The following is a 14,269-nucleotide window of genomic DNA, read 5'->3' on the forward strand; positions in this document are numbered from 1 at the left end:
AAAAGCATTCACTTGTAAATTCCGCATACCCTAACAATGCATACCGGGACCTTATAGAGCCAGCAAGTTCTATTACTTGACCCACCAAGAGGACATTATAAAAGGTAAGTGAAATCCTTCACCAGAGAACTAGACATTGTAGAATAAATTCCCAATAAGTTTATTATGAATCCGTGTCCCAAAATTGTTAAGTCTGAATCTAATTTCTTATTCATTCTATACACGATCTCAATTTGGATTTTGTCAAAGTGTGAAGTACTTCAGAGAACAAATAGACTTTGGCAAAAGTCTTCGATATCACCTCAGAAGCAACTTTGAATGCATTTTGTTCTTCAAAATAAGAGTAAGAACCAGAAAATTTTGTCAACTTCAAAACTTGGTAAGAGTTTTCTCAACAATCTCCTCTTTTGATGGTGACAAAACTTTCATACAAATTTAAGCATAATATCTATGTTATCCTGCAAAACAACACTTTAGCAGCACAAGATATAGAGTTTATGAATAAGCAAATATTAAATAAGCATAATACTAATTGAAAGCATTCACAACTCAAAAATCTACAAAAGTCTGCACAAGTCTGCAAAAATCTGCACAAAAAGCACACCAACAAAGCACACAAAGCACATCATCAACAAAAAACGACAACACAATCGGCAAAAGTCTCTCCCTTTTTGTCAATAGCAAAAAGAGAAAAACAAACTTAGCAAAAAACCAAAGATGTAGTTTTTGGAAAGGATCAGGGGTTTCTTGAAACACAAACAAGACGAAAATCCTCAAAATTCTGCACGGTCTTCTCAAGTTTTGTTAGGCATTGATCAAAGATAGTCTCACCCTTAGCCAAGTTCTAAATGACTTGCTAATTGATGATCTAACTTTGCCATCAAGAGATTGTACCTTGCCATTAAGAGATTTTGAGATAGTACCGAGAGCAACATGTAACTTTTGGATTTCAACCTCTATCCCATACTATTGTGCCTTAATCTCCATAAGAAGCTCAACTATCTAAGGATAGTTTGAGTCTGGTTTGGTTTGAGCACTAGTTTCTACAAGTTGAACTAGAGGGATATCTAAGTTGGAAGGAAAATTGGTCTAAACATTAGCTTATTGGTCCTCTGCGCTAGGAGATTCCTTAGGGAAATGAGATGCATAAATTTCCTCTACATATGGTAGAAAGTGACTGACACCATTACTTATTGATAGGGCTAGTACAAGTACCTAGAGGGGGTGAATAGGTGATCAAAGAAATTTTTGGAATCTTAACAAAATAAATTAATTTCTAAGAGTAATAAACTGAAAGCATAAAGAACTATAAACAGTTATATGAAATTGCAATTTAAAGTAAAGAGATAAGAGAAAGAGAATTGAGACACAAAGTTTATAGTGGTTCGGCTTAGACTAAGTCTACGTCCACTCTCCCATACTGACAGCCCACAGGCTAGATTCCACTATAGACCAAAAGAGATTTTACAATCTCACATCTTTGATTCTATAGTGTAGAGATTCTGCTACACTTCATCAATGTCTCACAAGTATTTAATCTCTCTTTTGAGTACAAGAAAAGCTTAACAATCGAAATAATGAAGAACTAGGAGATTCAGACTTTGGAATTTTTCTTTCATACACACACTTGAATAACCTAAGTGTCTTCCTTATATACTCCTCCATGCCTTCATAACCGTTGGCACCTTCCAAAGGAGTTCTTCCATTCAACTTGTTAGACAGAATCAATTAGAAAGATCTCAAGTTATTTAAGGAATGTGATGATAGCTCACCAATCATGTTCGCCCATACAATCAAGATCTAGGTTTCCATAAGTAGAACCTTCCAAGTATACTCTGTCAATCAATGGATCTAATTATCCAAATTGATTTCAATAAGAATAATAGATCATAAGATGCTATCTCCAGCCGTGAGATCTTCTTCAAACGCACAAACCAAATCCTTAGAGATATACTCATATCTGGATAAAGCTTTTTCATCGAATAAATCTTTTCTTCGTCGGTCTGGAAACTATCAGCGAGGGTAGACTTTAAATCTTGAGTCTAGAGGTCTTCAGACTTTGACGATAGAATCTGCAAATCTTCATATTAGACTGATGGAAACGTTTTGTCAACTTCAAAACAAATAAGGAAGTTTTCTCCAACACTTATGATTGGTTCTACAATCAAATCTTGAAAAAGAGTTTTCTCACCTACTCCTCCTATCTTAGTGACTTTAGTATGAGGAAGAATATTCTCATCTTCTGGAATACTTCCTTGTCCAGTACTTTCAACACTAATTTGTTGATCATTTCCCTCATTCTTATCTCCAGCATCACCTTATGATGTTCCCTTGCATCATCTCCTTCCTCATCAGAATGTTCATATTCCTTCTTCCGATCTGCATCTTCTTCTCCTTCATCTATGTCATCCGTCTCACCATTGTTTTCTTAAGTGTCTTCTCCTTCACTTTCTTCTTCTAGATCTTTCTCACTTTTTTCTACCTCTTCTTCAAAATCAGCTAATCCTGCAACAAGGTCTCTCATGGTAATATTTAACACAATGTCAGAAATAGTCTCGTTTTCATCATCTTCCTCGTTGTCATCTTGTAGCAAAAGAATAGGCCTTTTCCTCTTTGGAGTACGCGAGATGACACTTTTTCCTTTCCTCTTTTTCTCGGCCGCAGATCTTGTTTTAGTTGTACTAGCATATTCCTTTTTCATAAGCTTCAGAACATCAGAGAGATCCTTTAATCTCATCTTGGAGATCATTTTAAATCTAATTTGCATAGGAAGGATGGTTCTAGAACAAAAGCTTGAAGGAGGTTGAATCTAAAGTGTTGAAAGAGCCTAGTGATCAATGTTGCGTAAGGAAGTTAAACTTTCTCCTTCATTACAGTTCTATACATATGCGGTAGAGTGGTATGAAGGAGAGAGAAGGCAACTTCGTTGTAGATAGCCCACTTCATTTTGGCTTCAAATTTCAAGACATCAATCTTGGAGGTAGCCTTGGATTTGATGTAGATGATAACAATCTTGCGAAGCAAAATGTTAGAAGCAGACAGTTTGGAATAGGTAATATTCCCTTAGGAACTTTATCCTTCACTAGAAACTTAATAACCTCATCATTCGAGATATTTATGGACACGAATCAACTTCTTTCCACTTCCAATATATCAATCAGCAAACCAACATCAACATCAAAGACTTTCTCACATATAGTAAATTGAATGTTTATGGGACTCAAGATAGACAAGTTAGAGTAAAAATAGGTAGTCAATTGAGGATAAGCATCGCATGACTCCACACAAAACTTTTCCATTTGAAGTTTGGCAAATTTCTCTCTCAAATGTACTTTGATCAAATCTAGAAAAACAAAGTCTACTATGCAAGGGTTGATGACTCCCCTATTTAGTATCTATACATAAACCTTCTTGTATTCTTTTGACCGAAACAACTTTTCTTTAGACCCAGTAATTTCAGTAGCAACACCCAATTTGGGTTGGAAATTCTTAAACATTCTCTAATCATCATCTTCTTTCTTCCCTTCAGATAGACTTTCGATTTCAACACGAGGATCAGCCGAAAACATTGCAAATTTGTCCTCTGCTCTCCCAAATTTTACTAGCCCTAGTTTTTCCATGACTTTTGAAAATAAGGTTTTGTTCCTGTAACTATTTTCTTTCATGAAAGTGGTGATAAAATCCATAGGATTTCCTCAATTTTTCAAAAACTCATAGTGCTTAAGAAGATTTTGGGTTTCCTCACCGAGAAAAGAGTTGCATCCTAAGTGACCTCCTCCCCAACATATGGTCAATTTGTGCTCCTTGGTGACTCTTCTCTAGTAAGATCAAAATGCGTCTAAGTATCAGGTACAAAACGAGGCCCACAACTAGCAATGCGAGAGGACTTCCATTATGAAGATATCGAGACAAACTTGGAGGATTTTGATTATATGATTGCGAGTGAATGATACTAAAATTTGCAGAGAAAGATAAAGAAATTTGAGAACAAGAGAAACGAAGGTTTGCAAGATTAGGGTTTGTGAAGGACAAAGGTAATCGAAAGAAAAGAAATTGTAGGCCTATTTAAAATAATTGACCTAAGGCAACCGAATGAACACAAGAAAGGAAAAAATAACTTCCATTTTGAAAATTTACAAAAGAATAACTGTAAATAATTTTGAAATTTGACTCCGAAAAAAAAGAATTAAAAGATAACAATTTTCAAAATATAAATGGCAAGTAAAATTCGAATAAAATATTCATACATGTTCAAGAAGGAAAGAAATTTACGCGCTAAAATTTGAAATATAATTACCTGAGTCTGTAAGGACTTTCGGAAGAATGTCTCTTCGGGAAGATTGATCGGACGAGTCTGTTTTGCATAAATTCTAACCAAATGTCTAGGTAATATTTTACTTTTGACGAATGAATTCAAATGAACATTTCTCTAGTGGCTTGGTGAAAATATCTACTAGTTGATTCTTTGAATCAATAAATTGAACATTGATTTTACCATTTTGTACATTATCTCTTATGAAGTGATGACAAATTTCAATATACTTTACTCTTGAATGAAAAATTAGATTTTTGGTGAGATTGATAATGCTAGTATTATCGCATCTGATTTTAGTGCAAGATTCTTTTATTCCAAAGTCTCTTAGTTGTTGTCTAATCTAAAGCATTCGAGAAAAACAACTATCAATAGCAACATATTCCGCTTATGTCGTTGAGAGTGCCACAGTGTTCTGCCTTTTAGAGAACCAAGACATTAACATTTATCCCAAGAGTTGGCAACTCCCATATGTACTTTTCCTGTCAATTTTACAACTAGTTAGTTCAGCGTTTGAGCATCCATGTAGAGTAAAGTTTCCTCATTTTAGATACCACAGACCTAATTTTGGATTTGTTGCAATATACTTGATATTACATTTAACAGTACTAAGATGTGATTCTCTAGGATTAGTTTGGAATCTAGTATACATACATACACTAAATAAAATATTAGGCCGTGAAGCAATAAGATAGAGAAGAGAATCGGTCAAGCTTCTGTATGTCTTTTGGTCTACTTTTTTTCCATCTTCATCCTTGTCAAGTTTGGAGGAACTTGACAAAAGAGTTTCAATCTTCTTACAATTTTCCATTCCAAACTTCTTAATGACATCTTTGACATATTTCTCTTTATAAATGAAGGTTCCTTTCTTCGATTGTCTGACTTGTGGACCCAAAAAGAATGTTAATTCACCCATCATACTTATCTCGAATTTTTCTTGAATAGATTTTGAAAATTTCTTGCACAGAAGTTCATTAAAAGAACCAAAGATGATATTGTCTACATATATTTGAATAAGTAAAAAGTATTTTCCTTCATTTTTGATAAACAAGGTGGTGTCAACCATACCTTTCTTGAAACCATTATTTTTCAAAAACTTATTCAGTCTCTCATACCAAGCTCGAGATGTCTGCTTCAGACCATACAAAGCTTTCTTCAATCTGTAGACAAAGTCTATTTTTCTGGGATCTTCAAATCTTTGTGGTTATTCTACACAAACTTCTTATTGGATAAAACCATTTATGAATGCACTTTTGATGTCCATCTTAAATCAAATGAAATTGTGGAAACATGCATATGCAAGTAATAGCCTCATAGCTTCTAACCTGGCTATCAATGCATATGGCTCATTAAAGTTTATTCCTTCCTCTTGCATATATCCTTTTACTACAAGTCTTACCTTATTTCTGATCAATTTTCCCTTTTCGTCCATCTTATTTCTGACCACCCACTTTGTTCCAATTACAGATTTTTCTTTTGATTTTGGAACTAACTCTCAAACATTATCGATCTTGAATTGCCTAAGCTCTTCCTGCATTGCTTCTATCCAACTTTCATCAGTTAAAACTTCTTTCACTCCTTTTGGTTCTATTTCAGAAATGAAATGTAGAGCATTTGAGTCTCCTCTGATCTTAGATCTTCTACGTATTCCTTCTTCTATATTGCCAATGATAAGATCTTTAGGATGACTTGATTTGTGCTTCCAGTTATTGTTGAATTTGTCATTATCTTCAAGAATTTTTTGAGTCTCTATTTCCTTTGGATCTTCTGCTTTTTCTTCAACTTGACTTTGTTCAAATGGCTGAGTTTGTTTAAGTGACTTAGACTTCATTAAGTTCGAAACTAACTCAGACTCTTCAAGTTGAGTCTGATCTTGTTGATTCTATTCAACTTCTTGAAACCTGACATTCATTGATACTTCGACAGTCCGTGTATTCTTATTGAAGATCCTGTAAACTTTACTTATAGTGGAATATTCAAGAAATATCCGACTTTTTATCAAACTTACCCGGATGATCATTTGCATTTTTCAAAATGAAATACTTGCAACCAAAAACATAAAAATAAAAATATTTGATTTTTTTCCTTTGTAAACTTCATAGCGGATTTTTTCTAGGATTAGCATTAGAAATACTCTATTAATTATATAAAAAAACAGTGGAGACTGCTTCTACCCAAAAATGAGAAGAGATCCTACTTTCAATTAACAAAATTCTGACCATCTCTTGTAAAGACAAATTTTTCCTTTTTACAACTCTATTTTGTTTTGGAGTGTAAGGAGAGGAGAAAACATATTAAAAACCATTTTCATCACAAAAATTTGTAAATTCTTGATTTTAAAATTCTCCCCCATGAGAAGGCCTTTCTCATTTTGAATTTTTTTTGCAAACTTTGAAAAATATGAGAAAGTTTCTGTTTTATTTGCCAAGAAGAAAACCCATGTAAATCTTAAGTAGTCGTCTACTATTACCAAACAATATTTTTTACTACTTATGTTTTGAGTTCTAGTCGGTCTGAAAATATCCATGTGAAAAAGCTGCAAAAAGCAGTTAGTGGGAACATAATTTATGGGTTTAAATGAACTTAAGTACACAGCTCAAACTTCTGATACAACATTTTAGGGAGACCGCGGACTAGCTTTTTGGAGGATAGTTTGGCAATATGTTTCATGCTAATGTGTCCTAACTTGTGATACCAAAGATTTGCTTCATCTTGAATTGAAATAAGACATTAAGTACTCTATGTGTTTATGTCCAGAAGATAAATGTTGCCACGTCTTCGACCGGTAAAGATTTATGAGAAGTCTTGGTGACTTCAAAACAAACATTTTCTCGGAAGTTGATTCCGAACCCTGTATCACATAGTTGGATTATGCTCAGAAAGTTGTAATTTAGAGATTTTACTAGGAATACATCGTTGATTATCAAGGTACCAATCATCACTTTCATGTCCAATAATTTTTCATTTACTGTTTCCATCAAAAGAAACATTTCCTCATTTTTGTTTTCCTAATTTTATGAATATATTTAGAACAACCACTATCTAAGTACCATTTGCTTTTCCTTTTAATAATAACCTACAATAAAAAAGAAATCTCAAACTTTCTTTGGTACCCAAATTTTTTTGGGTCCTCAAGAGTTAGTTGTAAAGACAGTTTTTGTTCAATCCTTCTTAACAGGTTTCCAAATTTTAGGACATTCATTCTCAAAATGTTATGAGTCTCCACACTTAGAATATTTAAGAAAACTCTTTGAAAGTGGTTTTTGTAAGCAAGTCTTGGAGGTCTTTGTCTAAATCTTTCATTAACTTTAGGAAAATCAATCAAGGGATCACTTTCTCTATTTAGACCCAAACCAAATTTGTTATAATAAGGAATTTGAGCAGAGAGAATTTGTTCTAAAGTTTTCGAGCCTTTTGAGAATTTCGTAGTGTAAAAAATTTACTTTTTCAAAATTTTATTTTCTTTGAAAAGAGAATCGTAGCTTTTCTTTAAATTATTAAAATTATTTTTCAAACTCCCAAACTTTTCTTTCCAAGAAGTATCCTATTGTCTAAGTTTAGAATTTTCCCTCTTTAATTCAGTGTTCCTTTTAAGAGAATATTTGAGGTTTAAATAAAGCTCGTTTTTGTATTTAGACACTTTGATAGGGATTTAGAATGGTTTACCTCGATTTCCTTATCAGACTCAAAGTCTATGCCTCAATCGGATTTTGATTCTGAATCTAAGTTTGAGTGAGCCATCATACAGATATTTGCAAATTTCTCGTCACTTTCTTCACACTCTGTATCAATCTAAGTTTATGCTTTTAGTACTTTCGTACACTTTTCATACTTACATTTATTCTTTTTTAGCAAGGAAAGTTTAACTTGATGTGACATTTCTTCTTACACTCAAACATATCACATCCTTATTAGGTTCATCGTCCTCTATTGATCTTCTTGAAGTTTTGCCTGTTCTACTTTTTCCAGTTAAATCTTCTTCCCTTCCTATTCGGTTTCCGAATTTCTTAATCAAGAGTGCAAGTTCCTCGTCATCCATGTCATCGTCTGCATCATCAGAATTAGCATTAGACTTAAGTGCAATTGACTTCTTACCCTTTGAATCATCTTCACCATTGATCTATTCCACTTCATAAAACTGAATAGTGCCTATCATTTCATTAACAGAGAGGGGCATAATCCTCTGCATATCTCAGATTGAGTTTTTATCAAAGTGGGAAGTATTTTTGAGAACAAATAAACTTTGACAAAAGTCTTCAATATCACCTCAGAAGCAACTTTAAATGCATTTTGTTCTTCAAAATAAGAGTAAAAACAAGAAAGTTTTGTCAACTTCAAGACTTGGTAGGAGTTTTCTCAACACATTCTAACTAGTAATAATTCACACAAACCAGGTCTTCTTCCCAGCTTCAATGCCCAAAAGGAAATGGTTCCAATAATACAATCAAGCTCTCTTTGAGTAAGTGAATGAAAAGCTTTTTACTGGAAATGAGTAAAAACATCCATAGATACTGTGAGAATACTTGCAGCAATAGCTACATACCACTGTGCGAACACGAGCTGGCTAATGGTGTTACAAAAGCAAGAAAGATAGTGATGCTTCCTGAAATTGCCAAGCTCGAAAAACCGAAAATCCAAATTTGTGGGTTTACAGGAAAAATCTTGTTCATTTCAGTGACCAGCCGAACTTTTGTCACAATTACCATCCTTGGCTTTCCTGGCGTATAATATCCTGTAAATGGAGTCTACTTCAGTGAGATAGTATGTACCAGGAGATAGGAGACTACAGTCCTTGCTCATCGCAAAGTCCTTAACCCATATATATGCTCCACAAGCTTCCTGGTCTCGACATATTTTTCAGGAGCGAACTGTAATAAAGCATGTATTATCACTAGTCTATCATCCACCTAATATGTGATAAGATGACAGCTTGCTCTAGGTTTTTTTCATCGCAATTTTGATGATTAGATTTTATTGTCCTCAGACTTTAGTATTCAAGATGCAGAAGCAATACAGTCGAGCGAGCTGAAAATTACAAAAGCGATGGGTGATCAGAGGAGGACATTTACAGAAACGTCTTAACTGCTGCTGCATATATATGCTCAAATAGTGGGTTTAAGCACATGTAGCATGAGATTTCTCCCAATAAAAATTATGCGTATTGTTGGAGTATGAGAAATACCTCATGCCTTGACTTCAACTTCTTCTCGACGTCCATAACAGCTGCCATGTTAGAGAGGCTGAAGGGATTTTGACCATCGCGAAATTGCAATGAGAACATTGTAGAAGCTAAACCACTTCCATTTGAGAACAGTATGACGCGTTTGCCTCCCTACGAAATTGAAGAACATAAACATGAGATGCAAGATCCGGATGTTAGGCGCAAGAACCAATCAGTAAAATATGTCCAAAAACTTTTACCGGTGTAGCATGCGTGTTGTGAATAAGAGAAGCAAATGCGGCATAGAGAGATGGAGTGTATGTATTGCCAATTTGTTTTGGTACCAAAGTGCTTGATTGCACTTTTTCATCATGCAAGGGCTTTGCAACTTGTAGGGATACCTAAAATGAGGGGTAAAACAGCACTATGAGCCACAAAGTTTCATCCTTCTATTGGATTTAGATGAAGGCTTTAGAATGACCTCCTGAAGATCACAGCTTGAATAGTTTCATCACCAGATAAGCTTGAAAAAGGTGCCAGCTTTTCTTTGGAAAGTTCATCTACAGAGCTGCCCGTCAAATGGAAGTAAAATTGATCATTGAGTAAAAGTATATATGTTACCAAAGTTTTTTTAAAGCTGTAAAGTGGGAAGAACATAAAACCTGGCATTCCTCAAGTAGTCATTGAATACTAAACGAGCAAAGCTTTTCTGTACAAACTGCAGTGGGTAGTATGTACTGGACTTAATGAAGTTGAAGCATACTGAAATTAGTTATTGCTTGAAAGTTGAGATGAGGCAAAAATGGCACCTTGTTATAAGGAGAGTGGAAAATGAAGTAGGCGGCATCAGAAATCAAGAATTGTTTTGCTTCTAACGTCTCAAATCTATGGAAAGCCAAAGCACAATAAAATAGAAAGCATGTAAGATTCTATAAAACAATAGAGAGGAAAAGGCATCTAGCATATTGGTAGCAACTTACTTGTGACAAAAATGTTTATAGCAGGAGTCAAGAGCCATCGAATAGCATGTTTCTGATAGCTTCCCAAAAAGTATCTATAGATACATCTAAGAAACAGGGTAAGCAGATGGATATCGCAGAGAACTAGGACTAATCAGAGCACAATATTGTAGGAAGGATCCATCTAGTCTCTACCACATACTCCGTAATGAAAAAAGCCAGTGGATATGTTTTTGTGGTCAGCAATCAATAGATATCAGGTTTACATCAAGAGAACAGCATTCGACTTCATCAAGAAGGTTTGAGGTACTTGGTTTGACTTAAATATACTTGCTTAATAATGCAACCGATTCTGTTCCAGAAGGTTTCTGATAACACTAACTACGACAACTTGCTCTGCTAAATTATACGTCGTAAGGGCCTTGATTGCTCAAAAACCGCTAGCATCACATGCATTATCTTAACTATATTTCCAAATATTTTCAACTAATCTATAGAAATAATTTTCTGTCTTGGCCAAACCTAATACTTAGAATTATTTTGCAATTGCACTGAGGGACTCGAATGTATCTGTTGATTCCTGAACTTAAAGATTTCATCATGTTTGCTTACTCAACCCAAAATCTTTTCGACAGATTTATTGTCATCACAGATCCCTTTGAACAACAGATCACCCTTCCTCATCCTACAAAATGTATATTATTCAATCATTTTGCTCAAGGACTTTACTGCTTCCCAAATTTTATTACATAAGAAGCTAAAGTCAAATTAAATCAAAGGTGAGAGATCAAAGACACTTCCTTACATATTCTCTGTTCTTTATAACTGTTCAAATTCTTTATTCAGAAAACTGTCAAGGTGCATTTTACCATCTTCAGAAAGTTTGAATTTATCAAGATGAATATGACAGAAATAGCACCAAAAGAAAATCCCTTCATTCAATTTGCTGCAATATTCTCGGCGACATCTATCAACTACATTCAGTAATTATCTGCTATACTTGCCATAAAGTGCTTATTTACGGCCCCACATTTAGATGCAGAAAAGAATTAATAAGAGAAGTGATGAACCAAGGGAGACATCATTTGACCAATTAAGAATGTAATGTACAGGGGCATTTACCGCATATTCACTCGCAAAATTGGGCTTGTAAAAGTCATAGGCATGAGACATGTGACTCACCCTGGATCTGCTTTCAAGAATAATCGGTGCATCAGGACCTATAAGCATTGCAATGGCAGCTGCTCCTCCTGGAGGACGAACTGGTCCTTCAGGATATACCTGAATAAGGAAATCTCCCGCAATTATGGGTGCTCCAGCAAACAAATTATATGTGATACGATCTAAGACACTATGACAGACCTCTTGGTGCAACCGAAAAGGTGCTTTCAAACTGATATACCTCACTTTCGTTTACCACAAAAAATAAGGGAAAAAAGCAAATTGACAAATTATATGGGGTATGGATTTACAAAAACACACATTCAGCATGAGTAGCTATGAAGATAGATATTCATACACATGTAGGCTCACACAAACATATACGTTTGCCCTTTGGCCAAGGAATTAGAGATAACTTGAGGTAACAGTCAAATACTACTAAGAATCCATACCGCACCATCAGTGCATACAACAAGCCCATAGCGTCCATCCCGTGTACTACTCTCCACCCAGTTGACACAGTTGAACAAAGCTGCAGTTCCCCCATAGCATGCATTAGTTGAATCAATGCCTTCGACATCAGTATTTCCACTTGCCCATTCGTTTACACACAAAAATTAATCAAAGCAATCATTTTCTTGAGGGGATTCTGTGGAATAGCCAGAAAAGAAAAAAAGTCCCCCACAAGTACACATCGGTTTCTTTGCAACAACACTAATGCACCCCTTGCCACAACAGTCAATAGACTCCAAAACATGCGGAAGTATACCTCAAAGATTGGCATGAGGAAGGTTTTGATGGACTTTCTCTTATCAAGGATAGTCTCAGTGCCTACATCCAGGCGACAGATTTGCTTTGGATCAATCCCATATTTCTCCAAAAGGGAAGTCACAGCTGTCAAACTTAAAATTTCAAGATTTGAGTCAAGACAGAATTCCCCTTGCTAGAGCAGATATGATTGGTCCGCATAGGCAAATAAATCTCAAACTTAACATGCCATACGAGAGGCAAAAGGTGGTGATCATCGCACAGACAGCCCAAAAAATCATGAGCCAAACCACATTGAGATGACGTTTTCAACCTCCGTACAGAAGGCCATGCGGTCCTGTCCTAGCCCTATAGTGTACTTCCCTGCACTTACGCCGTCATAAGCCTCCAGGGCTTCCTATTCATGCAGAAATTAGAAACTGAGTTAGCGCAGATGAGAATGACAGATGTTATAAACTGAGGAGCTGCGTAAATTCACAAGCACAATTAAAGAACAATATCTAAGCTTGACATCTTCCTGGTCTGGAAAATCTACCCAGCAATCTGCCTCGAATTAGTTCAAAAGGGAAAAATGGCGATGCAGAACAGTCGACTCCGCGCCACCCAAAAGCTCCCAAACCATCATGAGACAATTCAAGAGGATATTTCAAATGAGAAGATTTGTCGTAGCGATTACAGTATGCAAGGGAAATAAATGAACTGCATATGCTAATTATGTTGGCACAGTATAAATATTCTAAAATTTTGTATAAACATTAACAACTATTCGAAAACCTTAAGAAGTTAGATGAAAACGTGATTTATTATTTAAATATTTTAACAATCAATTATAATACGCTCTAGAAATAAATGACATGCATATGCCAATTTTGTCAAAACTGTGAGCTACCAACCATTTTAAAAGTTTAATAAGTTAGATGAATAAGTGATTAATTATTTAAATATTCTATCACTTCCTCTCATCGTGTAGGCTTGACTTTGTCCTTAGCCTAAAACGTGGAAACGTTCAAATTGAGAGGCAAACAAGGGCCTAAAATGATTGGAACTTAGGATCTCTTATTTTGATACCATGTGAAATTTTGTAAAACTATTATTAATTATTTAAAAATTTAAGTTATTAGATGAATGCGTAATTTATTATTTAAAATATTCAAACAAAGCAACTCTGCGAGCTCCATCACTGAATGCCATGGACCAATGCTCGTCAAAACAAGCCACTTAGATCATCGCTTGGAGCGAGCATCCACACCACCAGGAAAAAAGAAGAAGTGGCGAACAGGAAACTGGCTGAGCAAACAAATCTCCAGAAGAGACTCCAGCTCGCCACAGCTCAGGTTCATAGCCACCCAGATTCCGAAAGGTTTTCCTTTGTATTCTCGTGCATTGAAAATGATATCGCCACGACTGAACGGACCACAAAAACCCGAGAGAGAGAGAGAGAGAGAGCGGGAGAGACGCACCTGCTGCACGCAAGCAGGAGGAAAGTAAATCTCCATAGCAAGAATCCCCACACTCTTCGCCATTTCCGTGCTCGAGCGAAAAAAACTATCACTCGCAACGCGAAGGAACTCGAGCGGGAAACGATGGACAATGAAAACAGACGACAGAGAACCTCGCTCTTCTTCTTCTCCTTCTCCTCCTCCTCCTCCGACCTCGAACTCAACTCCTGAACAGTGGAGGAGAGAGAACCCGGGGAAGTCGCACAGAGAGATTGAGCAAGTGACAGGTGAGGACTCAAGTGCAGGCGCTTGGCCTTTTTATACACGCCGACGTGCCGGTGCAGACCGACAGTAGTAGACGTGATCCATTGCCGATCCGATTCGCTCCCGCCTATAATGGACCCAGTCACTTAGGGAAAAAAATTAGAAATTTAAAAAAATACTAGAGTTATCACTATTTTAAGATTTA

The 14,269-nt window shown here is 35.7% G+C and overlaps 1 pseudogene; it reads right to left on the minus strand.

Moving 5' to 3' along the window:
• Positions 1 to 5,807: 5,807 nt before the first annotated feature.
• On the minus strand, positions 5,808 to 13,884 carry LOC104445994 (annotated as a pseudogene).
• Positions 13,885 to 14,269: the final 385 nt, after the last annotated feature.

Source organism: Eucalyptus grandis, chromosome 5 (genome assembly GCF_016545825.1).
Source record: "Eucalyptus grandis isolate ANBG69807.140 chromosome 5, ASM1654582v1, whole genome shotgun sequence".
Lineage (NCBI taxonomy): Eukaryota > Viridiplantae > Streptophyta > Magnoliopsida > Myrtales > Myrtaceae > Eucalyptus > Eucalyptus grandis.